Genomic DNA, 14,102 nt, shown 5'->3' with positions numbered 1-14,102 from the left:
AGAGCCCCTGCTCCCTCGTCCCTCTCGCGCGCCTAGCGTGCTGCCCTGCCCTGCTCCCTGGCGCCCCAGCGCGCGCGTCCCTCTCTGCTCTTTCGCGCCCCAGCGCACGCGTCCCTCTCGCTCGTGCCCTCGTGCACAGCGCTGCACCCACACTCTCGCTCTCTCCTTCGCGCCCAGCGCGCGTGCCCCCCCTCTCGCTCGCGCCTGTTGCTGCTCGTCGCCCTTTGCTGCGCGCACACACACTGACGTGTGTGTGTGTTGTTCATGTTCGTTTTCAATTTCTTTTTCCCCCAATCACATTAATTCGTGGTTGTTCCGTGCTATAGGTTGGATTGGTATAATTCTCTTCTTCCTTACCTATTCTATTTAAATTCCGTATTTTAAATTATTATATTAATATTGTTTTGAGTAATTAAAATTTTGGGAACCGGTTATGAATACCGTGGTTTGAGGATTTGTGTGTTGTGATTCATTAGGTTTGTTTTAATTATTAAAAGAGGAATTTTCAGATTTGTTTATTAAATAAAGCATTAATTTTTATGATAATAAACTAGTTTTATTGGGATTTTCAAGTTAGGGTTTTAACCTAGACCTAATGAGTCAATTGATTAGCATAATTAGGTGATGATTTTAATTATGATAATCAATTATATTTTCAGATTTGAATAAAGGTTTAAAGTGTTGATTTTTATTGATTTTAAAAGCGGAAAAAATATGTTTTTGTACTAGGGATTGATTTTGCAAATTGAGACGATTGCATTATTGAAAAACGATTGAATTCTAAAGTTTAAAGGAGGTTTTAAATTTTATAAAGTTGCTGGAAATTTAATGAATATGGAAATAATTTAAGTTTCATTACTTTGATGATATGAGGTGATTTCTAGTTGAGTGCTCGTTATTGCAAAGTGGCCCCTACGCTTAGGTATTCCAGGTACGTATAAGTCTAGGGCGACCACACCTTTTTGTCAATGACATTACATGATTGTAGATGATGTGAATTACATTATGTGGAATCATGTTATTTTGGTGAAAGAGCATGTGATTTGTGATGTTGGATTTATTGAATTAATTGTTGAACAATCATGTTGAAAAAATTATGAGTATAGATTTCATTGTCAATCATGTTGTTCAATATTTATGCATGTATGGTTTATTTCACATGAAAGGGATGGATTATTTATTTGTATGCTATTGTACGGGATGTCTAGCATACTTTGAGCCATTTATTCGTACCTCGTTGTACTATTTATTTTACCACATGTGAAGGGTTAGCTCACGTAAGCCACCGCACATGTAGGGTTCAGTTGGGAATATTATGTATGAAATGAATTAGGATTTGTCGTGCAAGGGCACAACCCTCATGTTAATGTGCATGATGTGGAGTCTCACTTTGGTGAGGAGGAACATGGTAATAATTTCACAAGTGTCTTGCCTTGTTGATCACAAGTCCTAAAGCATTTAAAATAAGATTGTTTTGGTTGTTGTTTATTATTTGTATGTGTGCATGTTGGTGAGTCTTGAGTTCGCCTTTAATAAAATATTAATAAACGTAAAGTGCAACCGGAACAAGCTTCAAAACTCTTGGAATGTATATACCTTGAGTATGAACAATGGGGGGAGTCTTCCCGGAAAGCTCGTACTCCTACTAATGATACAAGACGTTGTTTCATTTATATTATGCGCAGGAATTCCGTCGGTATGGCCCGATTTTATTATTTATTCTTTGGTGTATGGTTGGCTCCCATCACCTTTCCTTTATGGAACTTTCTTTTGGCCCGTTCGAAGCTTATTCTAATTAAATTGTGAGTCAAGAGTCGAGCCAAGAGTCGAGTCTTGTATTCACGAGTGATGGTTTATTATTATATGGCTTTTGCATGTCGATTAGTACTTAGTGAGTGATGCATGTTTTAGTTTCATTTACTCTATGCTTGTAAGTACTCAGGTTTTGCTGACTACGTGCTTTGTGTGTTTTGGTCATGGCCTTTGACTTAATGACCCTATGATGATCTATCATTTGCACTTGCATTGATGGGGAGTAGAATAAAATAGCAGGTTGGTAGATCGGAAATCATGTGGCTTGGGATGATCGAGAGAGTTGCATGTTTTCGTATTTTGAACTATCTAATTATACTTTAATTATGTTTGAAATGTTTGAACTATTTATGTTTGGGATTTTGGGCCATTATGGTTCCAAATTGTAGGAGGCCTCAATATTACATTTATTATGTTTTTAAAGTTAGTTGACATTTAATTCCGCTGCGTAATTCTGGTACTAGCCTTAACCGTTATCACGGTGGCGGTAATACTTTAGTAATTCCTTTATTTTAAGTTGGAAAATGGTTTTATAAAATCAAGGAATTATTAGGGTGTTACATTCAAGTTCACTTGATAGACATTTCTTAGTCACATGACTGGTCCTGACAGTCTATCTTGAATATTTTGTCAAATCTGAAGGGACTCATCATTTAATAAACCACAAATTAAATGGAAAATGAATTCTATTCATTTATTGTGAATGATTAACCAATAATGTTTTACAAACTATTAAACTCTAAAACTTTAAAACATTAAACAAGGACATCAAAGCCATTCTCCAATATGCTTGATTCCCACAGCTGCAGTGTGTGAGTTGTGCTTCGCCTGCGGCAGAGGTTTAGTTAATGGATCTGAGATGTTGTCATTAATTCCAATCTTGCTTATCTCGACTTCTTTTCTTTCAAAGAACTCTCGTAGAAGGTGAAATCTACGAAGTACCTGCTTGACTCTTTGGTGGTGTCTAGGCTCCTTTGCCTGTGCAATAGCTCTGTTATTATCACAATACAGGGCTATTGGTCCTTTAATGGAGGGGACTACACCAAGTTCACCTATGAACTTCCTTAGCCATATAGCTTCCTTTGCTGCTTCATGTGCAGCAATGTACTCCGCTTCAGTTGTAGAATCCGCAATGGTGCTTTGTTTAGCACTTTTCCAGCTTACTGCACCTCCGTTGAGGCAGAAGACAAACCCAAACTGTGATCTGATGTAATACCCCATATTTTTAGGCATTTTATTAATCATTTTATGCATTTTTTTAATATATATTTGATATTAAATTATTTTGGAGGGAAAAATATTCAAATATTTTGGAGGGAAAATATTCAAATGTGAACATCATTTTCAAAACTGAATTAAATTATATTTTTCATATTTTATTAATTCCTAATTCTATTAGGAATCAATTTTGGAGAAAAAGAGTTTTAATCAATTTAAAATTATTTTATAAATCCGAAAATTACGTTTAGTGTTTTATAAAATCAGTTTTATATTATATGATACTTATGAGAATATATTTCGGAATTTGTTTTGGAAAAATAAGATAATTCTATTTAAAATTGGATTTAAAGAGTTTTACCAATTCAAAATTCCCTAAAAATCCGAATTCTTTGAGATAAATTCTGAAAATTTCAGGATAAATCTTAATTAATTATTCAAGCCTCTGTTTAAAATTTCGTGATTTTATCTTTTGTATTTCTAGTTTAAACGATTTTACTCTAAATCGAATACCACCAAAATGATGACTAGATTCAGAATCCTATCACAACTTGAACACCAACCACGGCCATACCCCTTAGGGTTCCATTATAACCCTAACCCTAATCCTACACCTATAAATACCCCCTATTTCATTCATAATTCCTCACACCAAAAGTTGAGAGTTTTCCCAAGCCCGCTCTTAAACTTCTTCTCCCTCTTTGGCTCTAAACCTTCTTACCTAAAACCCTTATACAACCACCACGACACCCCCGTCGTGCACTCCTTGCCGCCGACGTCTACCTCTTGGTGTCGTGACTTCCACACCCCAATTGTTTTCAAAGCCTTCTCTTTTACGGTCAGTTTTTACTATTTAAACTCTTCTAAATTAATGCCGTAATTTTTAAAAGTGTATTTTTAAACCATGGGTTCGAAATTTTGATTTATAATATTGTTATTATGCATTCATAACTCATGAATTAAATTTAAGTCCATTAGATTTATTTTTATTAATTTAATTGTTTAATCATGAATTAATTAGGGTTTTATTTATTTAATTGTTAGGAACTCGTGAGTGATCCGTAGCAGGATCAAACTAATCTTTGTGTGAGGTGTTATTTAATCAAGGTACGTTTATGTGGCTTGATAACTATGTGTTAAATCTATGTATGGTTTGAATTGTTGTATTCTAATTGATTAATCGATTTTCAATTGAATTGTGAACTTATGATTTTGATTTTATTCTTGAATTTATGGACAAATGATTTATGGATTTAGAATTTATATATTAATATAATGATTTTCAAGTTTTAATGATTCAATAAAAGGGCACTTCGAAATTATTGATGAATTTTAATGATTTAATAATTAATCATTTATTTACACATGTGTTTAATCAAAAAAAAATTATATTTGATTAAACAAAAGGAGGTTATTGGTTATCATGTGGAATGGAATTGGAAAGTCTTTCACGACATTATTATACTTTTGTAAAGTCTCAAAATGGAATGATCTCATGGAACATTAAAGTTCATACGCATCACTTGTTGTGTAAGTCGAGGGTCACTTGTTGACTATTATTTGGTTAGTACCCCAATGCATAGATTTGTGATGGAATACTAGATTGGGGGTGTGCACATTTAGGAAGGAAGGGGAGATAAGAAGAGGTGTTCAGATTTCCATATTCTCATTGGAATCTATTTATGGAAAGTTTCTACTTTTGGAATCTTAAATCTTGGAAATGTTTATACTTTTGAAAAGTTACTATTTATGGAAAGTTACTATTTATGGAAAGTTTCTAATTTTGGAAAATGAATATTCTATGATTTCAATTAAGCAAGTTTGAATTAAATGGTCTATGAAAGTATGTCCAACTATATATAAATGTTTTACATGTTTTGCATATATTCGTACTTAGCTTTTGCTAACCCGTATTTTCTATTTGTTTTGGCTTGGCCCTGTTCACCTTTTGGTGAGCAGTTTTCAGGAACTTGATGTGATGATGTGACATGCTTGCATACGGGATTAATGGAGAGTTCACTAGTTAGGATTTACTTTTCTAAGTTGGTTTCATTAATGAGTTCAGATTTTAGTATTTTAATTTTAAGGGTTTATCGAATATACACTATTATCATTTCGATTTTTATTATTCAATAAAGAAAAGTATTTGAGTTATTCCGCTGCATTAGTTGAGTTAATTAGCCTTTAACGTAATCACGTGACAGTAATACTCCTAAGTTTCTCTCCATGTTGGTTTTGTTCAAATAAATGTTGGTTTTAAAAAGAGAGAAATTTGGGGTGTTACATCTGAAATCATCTTTGTCGGTTTGGAAACTTGCGTCCGTATAGCCTTTAACAATTAATTCATCATCTCCACCATAGACCAGGAAGTCATCTTTGTGCCTTTTCTGGTACTTCGGAATATTCTTGGCAGCAGTCCAATGTGCCTCTCCTGGGTCTGACTGGTATCTGCTCGTAGCACTGAGTGCGTACGCAACATCCGGGCGTGTACATATCATAACATACATTATTGAACCAATCAATGATGCATATGGAATCCCACTCATTCGTCTACGCTCATCAAGTGTTTTTGGGCACTGAGTCTTGCTTAGAGTCATTCCATGAGACATGGGTAGGTAGCCTCGCTTGGAGTCTGCCATTTTGAACCTTTCAAGCACCTTATTGATATAAGTGCTTTGACTAAGTCCAATCATCTTTTTATATCTATATCTGTAAATCTTGATGCCCAGTATGTACTGTGCTTCTCCTAGATCCTTCATCGAAAAACATTTCCCAAGCCAAATCTTGACAGAGTTCAACATAGGAATGTCATTTCCGATAAGTAATATGTCGTCGACATATAATACTAGAAAAGCAATTTTTCTCCCACTGACTTTCTTGTATACACAAGGTTCGTCTGCGTTCTTGATGAAACCAAAGTCACTGACTGCTTCATCAAAACGTATATTCCAGCTCCTGGATGCCTGCTTCAATCCATAGATTGATTTCTTTAGCTTGCATAACTTTTTATCATTCTTTGGATCCTCAAAACCCTCAGGCTGTGTCATAAACACAGTTCCTGTTAAAACACCGTTTAAGAAAGAGGTTTTGACATCCATCTGCCATATTTCGTAATCGTAATTTGCAGCGATTGCTAACATTATCCGAATAGACTTTAGCATTGCGACTGGTGAAAAGGTTTCATCGTAATCCACACCGTGGACTTGCCTGTAACCTTTTGCAACCAATCTAGCTTTGAAAACTTCAAGTTTCCCATCCTTGTCCTTTTTCAGTTTGAAAACCCATTTGCTTCCTATTGCTTGGTAGCCATTTGGCAAATCGACCAAATCCCGTACTTGGTTTTCAGACATGGAGTCTAATTCAGATTGCATGGCTTCATGCCATTGCTTGGAGCTAGGGCTCGTCATAGCTTGTTTGTAAGTCGCAGGTTCATCACTTTCAAGTAATAGAACGTCATAGCTCTCGTTCGTCAAAATACCTAAGTACCTTTCCGGTTGAGATCTATATCTCTGCGATCTACGCGGGGTTACATCTCTAGATTGTCCTGATTCTCACCAGATACTTCTAAAGATCTCTGAGTTTCATCCTGAATGTCATCTTGAGCATTCTCTAGAGTTTGTTGTTCGACTCGAATTTCTTTGAGGTCTACTTTTCTCCCACTTGTCATTTTGGAAATGTGATTCTTTTCCAAAAAGATACCATCTCGAGCAACAAACACCTTGTTCTCAGATGTATTGTAGAAGTAATACCCCTTTTGTTTCCTTTGGATAGCCCACAAGGATACATTAGCCAGATTTTGGATGAAGTTTGTCTGAAATTAATCGTTTGACGTATACTTCATATCCCCAAATCTTAAGAAAAGACACATTTGGAGGCTTTCCAAACCATAACTCATATGGAGTCTTTTCAACAGCTTTAGACGGAGCTCTATTTATAGTGAGTGCAGCTGTATTTAGTGCATGTCCCCAAAATTCTATTGGAAGTTCGGCCTGGCCCATCATTGATCTAACCATGTCCAGCAAGGTTCTGTTCCTCCGTTCCGACACACCATTCCATTGCGGTGTTTCAAGAGGAGTCAATTCTGATAGAATTCCACATTCTTTCAGATGGTCATCAAATTCATAGCTCAGATATTCACCGCCTCTATCAAACCGCAATGCCTTAATCTTCTTGCCTAATTGATTCTCTACTTCACTCTGAAATTCCTTGAATTTGTCAAAGGATTCAGACTTATGCTTCATTAGGTAGACATAACCATATCTACTGAAGTCATCAGTGAAAGTGATAAAGTAGCTGAAACCACCTCTAGCATTTGTACTCATTGGTCCACATACATCTGTATGGATTAAACCCAATAGTTCAGTTGCTCTTTCTCCAACTTTAGAGAAAGGTTGCTTTGTCATTTTGCCAAGTAAACATGATTCGCACTTACCATAATCCTCTAAGTTAAATGGTTCTAGAACTCCTTCCTTTTGAAGTCTTTCCATGCGTTTCAAGTTAATATGGCCTAATCGACAATGCCACAGATAGGTGAGATCTGTCATCCTTTTTGTCCTTTTTGGTATTTACGTTATAAACTTGTTTGTCGTGATCTAATAAATAAAGTCCATTGACTAATCTAGCAGATCCATAAAACATCTCTTTAAAATAAAACGAACAACTATTGTCTTTTATTAAAAAGGAAAATCCCTTAGCATCTATGCAAGAAACAGAAATGATGTTTTTAGTAAGACTTGGAACATGGAAACACTCTTCCAGTTCCAAAACTAGCCCAGAGGGCAACGACAAATAATAAGTTCCTACAGCTAATGCAGCAATCCGTGCTCCATTTCCCACTCGTAGGTCGACGTCACCCTTACTTAACCTTCTACTTCTTCTTAGTCCCTGTGGATTGGAACATAAGTGTGAGCCACAACCTGTATCTAATACCCAAGAAGTTGAATTAGCAAGTATACAGTCTATAACGAAAATACCTGAAGATGGAACGACTGTTCTTTTCTTCTGATCTTCCTTTAGCTTTGGACATTCTCTTTTGTAATGGCCTATTCCATCACAATAAAGACAGATTGATGTGGACTTGTCCTGCTTTGATTTAGCATTGCCCTTGGACTTTCCACTTTTCTTGAAGGGTCTCCCTTTAGCCTTGAGTAAATCTTTGGCTTCACAGTCGAGTACTATCTCAGCCTTCCTGACAAGGTGAACAAACTCTGCAACTGTTTCTTCTCTTGGTTCACTTAGGTATAGTTGCTTGAAGCGACCAAACCCGTTGTGCAGTGAATTGAGCAAGATAGAGACTGCCATCCTTTCGCTTATTGGTGTTCCTAGCAGACTTAGGCGATCAAAATATGAAAGCATAAGCTCCACATAGAACCTCAGTGGGACGCCTACCCTCTGTTTAGTGCGAAGGAATTGAACATGTGTTTCTTGGACCTCCATCCTATAACACCTGTTAAGAGAACTAACCTTTAGACCAGACATTGATTCAATCAACTCATGGACGTTCAGGTCCCTGTCCTCCGTGCTTTCACGATAGATATCCCTTAGATTCTTGATGAGCGTAAAAGGTTCGTAAGCTACAAACCTTCTAGCCCATTCACCAGGGATATTGTTCAGCATGAGACTCATAACCTTTTTGAGATCCGCATCCCAGGCGGCAAATCTTTCAGGGGTCATGTCTCTGGCATAGTAGCTTGGCATGGGATGTAACAGTACATACTCAAGTCCATTGAGTCTGACTATTTCAACTAGCTTAGCTTCCCATTCAAGAAAATTTGTTAGGTTCAGCTTGACCATAAGCTCAGAACCCATGATGATGTTTTGATTGTTGTTTTCCATAGTTAAACCACAATAGAAAAAGAATAAACAAATAAATAATCATCCACAGTTTCTCTTAATAAACTTAAATTCTAGCATACATGCATAATTTAATGTTCATTAAGCATTTTATTCAAGTTATGTGTTCCGGCAGGTGTGACTAAAATGATTCCAAGATCCTAAAATCCATTTAAGAATTAAGCACAATATGTATTTAGACTCAATTCTAAAATCTTTTAGGTAAGCAAAAGGCTTTTGCTAATAGTCTAGAAACTACTCTTGGTTGATACGTACGTCTAAGAACTTATTAGGTAAACCTATCGATTTTGCCACGACATAAAAGGACTCCTTACTTATATTGTTGAGTTTCACCAAAACTAACATGTACTCACAATTATTTGTGTACCTTACCCCTTTAGGATCAATAAGTAACACCTCGCTGAGCGTAATCTATTACTAGATTGATGTAAAGGTTATCCAAGTAAGTGTTATTTTGGCATGACACCTTTTAACTCAATTTTTAAGTTTGGAACTTAAGGCTCTTACTATGTTGGTTAGATTTTAAGTGAACTAAAATCCTTAATCATGCAACATAATCAAGCTTCAATCTCATGCATATTTAAGACATATTTAAAAACAATAAATAACTTAAAGCATGCATAAGATAAATGTGATCTAGTATGGCCCGACTTCATCTTGAAGCTTCAACTTCAAAGTCCGTCTTGAAAATGGTTGGAAACTTCGTCTTTGAATTTCACCGTGGGAGGCGCCATTTTCTTCAAATAGGATCAGCTATAATTAAACTGATTACAACTATTTGATGGTACGCAGACCATATTAGAATTGAAAAAACAAATTTGGTGCATTAGACCAATTACATTCAAATTAATGGTACGCAGACCATATTTTCTATCCTATTTGGGCCATACTAGTCACTTCATAACCTGCAAAACATTACATATACAATATATACCACTCACCCATTCATTATCATGAATGGCCCACATAGCTGGTTAGTAAAACACGTTATGCATCACATAAATATTTGCAGCAATTAATCAAGGGCACCAATAATCTACCAATTATTCAGTCCTTATTAATTCTAATCAAGTTGTTTAACCTTAAAGGATTTGTAGACCTAATCAAGAGTTTATGACTAAAATTGCTCCCACTTAAACCAATAACTTTATATGCTTTACTAATTTTAAACATAAAAATGTATTTCTAGTCTAACCGGAAACATACAATTTTAATTAAAATTTAAAGCTCATATAAAATTATAATTGAATCCATTTATTTAATTTATTTTTCAGTTGAATTAAATTAATTTAAATTAATTCAAGGTTTAATTTTAGTAAAATAATTAGTATAAATAAAAATTTATAATAATTATAATATTCAAAATTAAAATCCGAGAAAATAATTTAAATTATTAATTTTAAAATTAATTAAAATTATTTCCGAACTGAAAATCTCAAATTAAAATTCAAAACGATTCAATCGTAACACGACGAGCACTTGAGCTTGCGCCCAAGTCCCATCGTGTGCACGACTGGTCGCTGCACAAGGCACACATAGCTCCACGCAACACGCAGCCACAGGCCACACGCACACGCAAACATCGCAGGCCACGCTGCGCGCAGCCTCGTGCTGTGTCGCGTCTGCTGCTACTTTCCCTCGCGAGGCATCGCTCGCTGCACGCGAGCCAGCGCTTGCTGCGCGAGCCAGCGCTCGCTGGCGCGAGCCTACGCGTGCTGGCGCGAGGCAGTGCGCGCTGTGGCGCAGCTCGCTTGCTGCCCACACGCGACTGCTCGCTTTCCCTCCCCCTCGCTCACGCCCATCGCATAGCACACACGGCCAGCACCTTTGCTTCGCGCGCGCGCCATGCTATGCTGCTCGCTGCATTTGTACCGCACGGGCGACGAGCTACCTTGCTCGTCGTCGCGTGCCCGCACTATACAACACCCCTTAAGGGTAACACGTAGCTTCCTTTGCTTTGTGCGTGCAACATTTATGAGCGTTTTCATAATAATTTAAAATTTTTAATTTAAAATTAACGACAAATTAATAAATCGTAGTAATTTCATAATTTTAGGGTGAAAAATCGAAAATTTATTACTTAATTAATATCCGATTAACATGGATTCAAATCTAGGTCATAAAAATTTAAAATTTAACATAAGTGAACAATTTTTATGGTGGATTTTAATCATGGATACCTAATTAAATTATTAATTAATTATGAAAAACAAATCAATTCTAAATTATTTGAATTTCAACAAATTAATCATAATTACAAATTAGGTTGTATAATTAACAAGTCTAGGCATTCATAATTGTTAAACATATACTGTAGGTCAATCAAAAACTCAAGATTTATCAACAAGAATCGCAAATATTCAATTTAACATCTTAAATTTACAAACTTTTGCGTTCGAAAAACTTAAACCTCCGAAAAGTCATAGTTAGGCTTCGAATTTGGGAATTCTGGGTTCGGCCGAAAAATACTATTTATTCAAAATTTTAGAATGCCTTTTACATGGGAAATTGACACAAAAATCACTCGATTTGGTTGAGTAACGAATATTCTGCCGAAAAACTGCGTACATATAATTAAATAAACGCAATTTGCAATTAATTACGAAAACTAATCACCCCTTTAATTCCTTGAAAATTTGTAAAATTTAACCATGTTCATGCAATTTATATTATGAAAATAATAAGAGGCTCGTGATACCACTGTTAGGTTATGATACATATGACAAAACATAAATCATGCGGAAAACCTTAATGCCAGGAAACATATTATTTACACATAATCATTTAGCATAATTCAGATGCATACACTTTGTAGCGTGCCCTCCCTAGCTGCGCTCGAACCGAACAAGAACAAGTCTTTAGGACTCCAAGTGTCGTCCCTCCGTAGATAGTCCACAGCACGTCCGGATCCACCTTAAGCTTGACCAACTAGAATCGCCCTTAAGGTTCTAAGAATTTTCGGCTAATAGGCTACAAGTGTTTGGCTGATTTTGTTCCAAAATCTTACCTTTGAATACTTCAATCCTCGATGTAAATATGTGACCCTAGGCACCTATTTGTAGAGTTTATGGAAAGGATTTATAATCCTATGAGGATACTAATTAGTTTAATTAGAATTTCATTAAAACTCTTTTAAACTAATTCTATCTTTATTAGGATTAGGATTTAATCAATGAACGAATTCCATCACCTTTAGGATTCGTATTGAACACAAACGTTGCACGACCACGAGCGTACCGCACAGCCCGCGCAGGCCTTGCGGCCCACACGAGCAGGCGCTGCTCGCAGCCCACGAGCGTCAGCCCGCGCGCGCGCGCCTTGGCCTTTGCTGGGCCGGGCTTTCTCTGGGCCTGGCGTGGCCTTGGCTGCGTTGTGTTGGGCGCTTGGCTTGCTGGGTGATGGCCCGGCTTCGTGCTGGGCCTTCGTCTGGCAGGCCTCGTCCGATGCTAATTCGTACGATACGCTTCAGATTAAGTTCTCGATTCCGGAATTCATTTCCGATACGAACAATATTTAATATTTCCGATTCCGGAATTAATTTCCGTTTCGAACAAATATTTAATATTTCCGTTTCCGGAATTATTTTCCGATTTCGATAATATTTCCGATTCTGACAATATTTCCGTTTCCGGCAATATTTCCATTTCCAATAATATTTTCCGATACGTACCATGTTTCCGTTTCCGGCAACATCTACGACTTGGATAATATTTATACTTCCGATACGATCCATATTTCCGTTTCCGGCAATATCATCGTTTCCGGAGTATTCACTTGCTTGCCTTTGACGATCTCAGCTCCCACTGAAACCAAGATCCGTCGATTCCGAATATCCATAGATGGAGTATTTAATGCCATTAAATACTTGATCCGTTTACGTACTATTTGTGTGACCCTACGAGTTCAGTCAAGAGTAAGCTGTGGATTAATATCATTAATTCCACTTGAATTGAAGCGGCCTCTAGCTAGGCATTCAGCTCACTTGATCTCACTGAATTTATTAACTTGTTAATTAACACTGAACCGCATTTATTAGACTTAACATTATATGCATACTTGGACCAAGGGAATTATTTCCTTCACGAAAATTAAAATACATATTGTCATAAAATTAGGTAAGTTAAGTAAGATCAAAATTAAATATGCATATTGAAGAGTCAAAAGGGTCAATTATTTATTTTTTGTATATTAGCAAGTTAGATGTTAAAGCCGGCCAGTTGTATAGTACCATAACGGATATGATTTTTATTTTTATTTATTTTTATTTATAGTAATTGATTCAGAGTATTGATAGTCTCATGTTGTCATGTTGAATCGCCAAAAAAAAAAAAAATCCATAATTATTTAATGCGGAGTTAAACTTTATTTGAGAAATATTTAATCGTACAATTCAATGCAAAACTCTTCCCAAATATTTTGAAAAAAATATTAATATTTAATACATATATTTTGAAATTCCGTATGGTTTACTTATTTTTAGTTTACCCACATATCTCTGGCAGCCGTAAAAAATATGATGAATTTCTTTATATTTTCAGAAATAGAAGCAAAGATCCAGGATATTACCATATCATTGCACGTATCCCTGATTTCTCCCTTGACTGTATCTCTTGTGTCCCTTTTTATGGTTCCAGTAATGAATCCCAACTTCCTTTTAGAGGAAATAACTATCTCCACGTACAGTCCTTTTCCATGCTCTATAATTCAGTTGACCAATGAGCTTTCCAGCATTAATGGAGTTGGAATTTCTAATAGATGAAGGTATATTGGATTGCTAAAATCCATCTGACACATCACTGTTGACTGATTTGGAATGACACAATGATAGAAGAAAGAATGTTGATGCTAAAGATTGAAGCTTTAAGATAAGAAATAAGATTTTGTAAGAAGAGGGAATGAAGATATGTGTTTGACTTTGTTTGAGATGGGAATTATGAAACCAGTAGCCTCTATTTCCTCTGGGATTTCTCAAACCTCGCTCTGATACCATGAAGACAACTTATGCATTGATAACTTTCATGAGAAATACTAGAAAATGGAGAATGTTGCTACTGGTTCTTTTCATTTCATCAATCTGAGAAAATACAACTTATACTCTGACTTATATAGTGAGGCTTAGCCCACTATAAGCTTACCAACCCTAAACACATCAGCCAAACAACTCACCTAGGAATAACAAATAAAGAGGCAAGAAAAAGACTGCTCAGCAACAAGATGGC

Source organism: Spinacia oleracea, chromosome 5, assembly GCF_020520425.1.
Source record: "Spinacia oleracea cultivar Varoflay chromosome 5, BTI_SOV_V1, whole genome shotgun sequence".
NCBI classification, from domain to species: domain Eukaryota; kingdom Viridiplantae; phylum Streptophyta; class Magnoliopsida; order Caryophyllales; family Amaranthaceae; genus Spinacia; species Spinacia oleracea.
The sequence above is the reverse complement of the archived record's forward strand: the minus strand, read 5'-3'. Positions refer to the sequence as shown.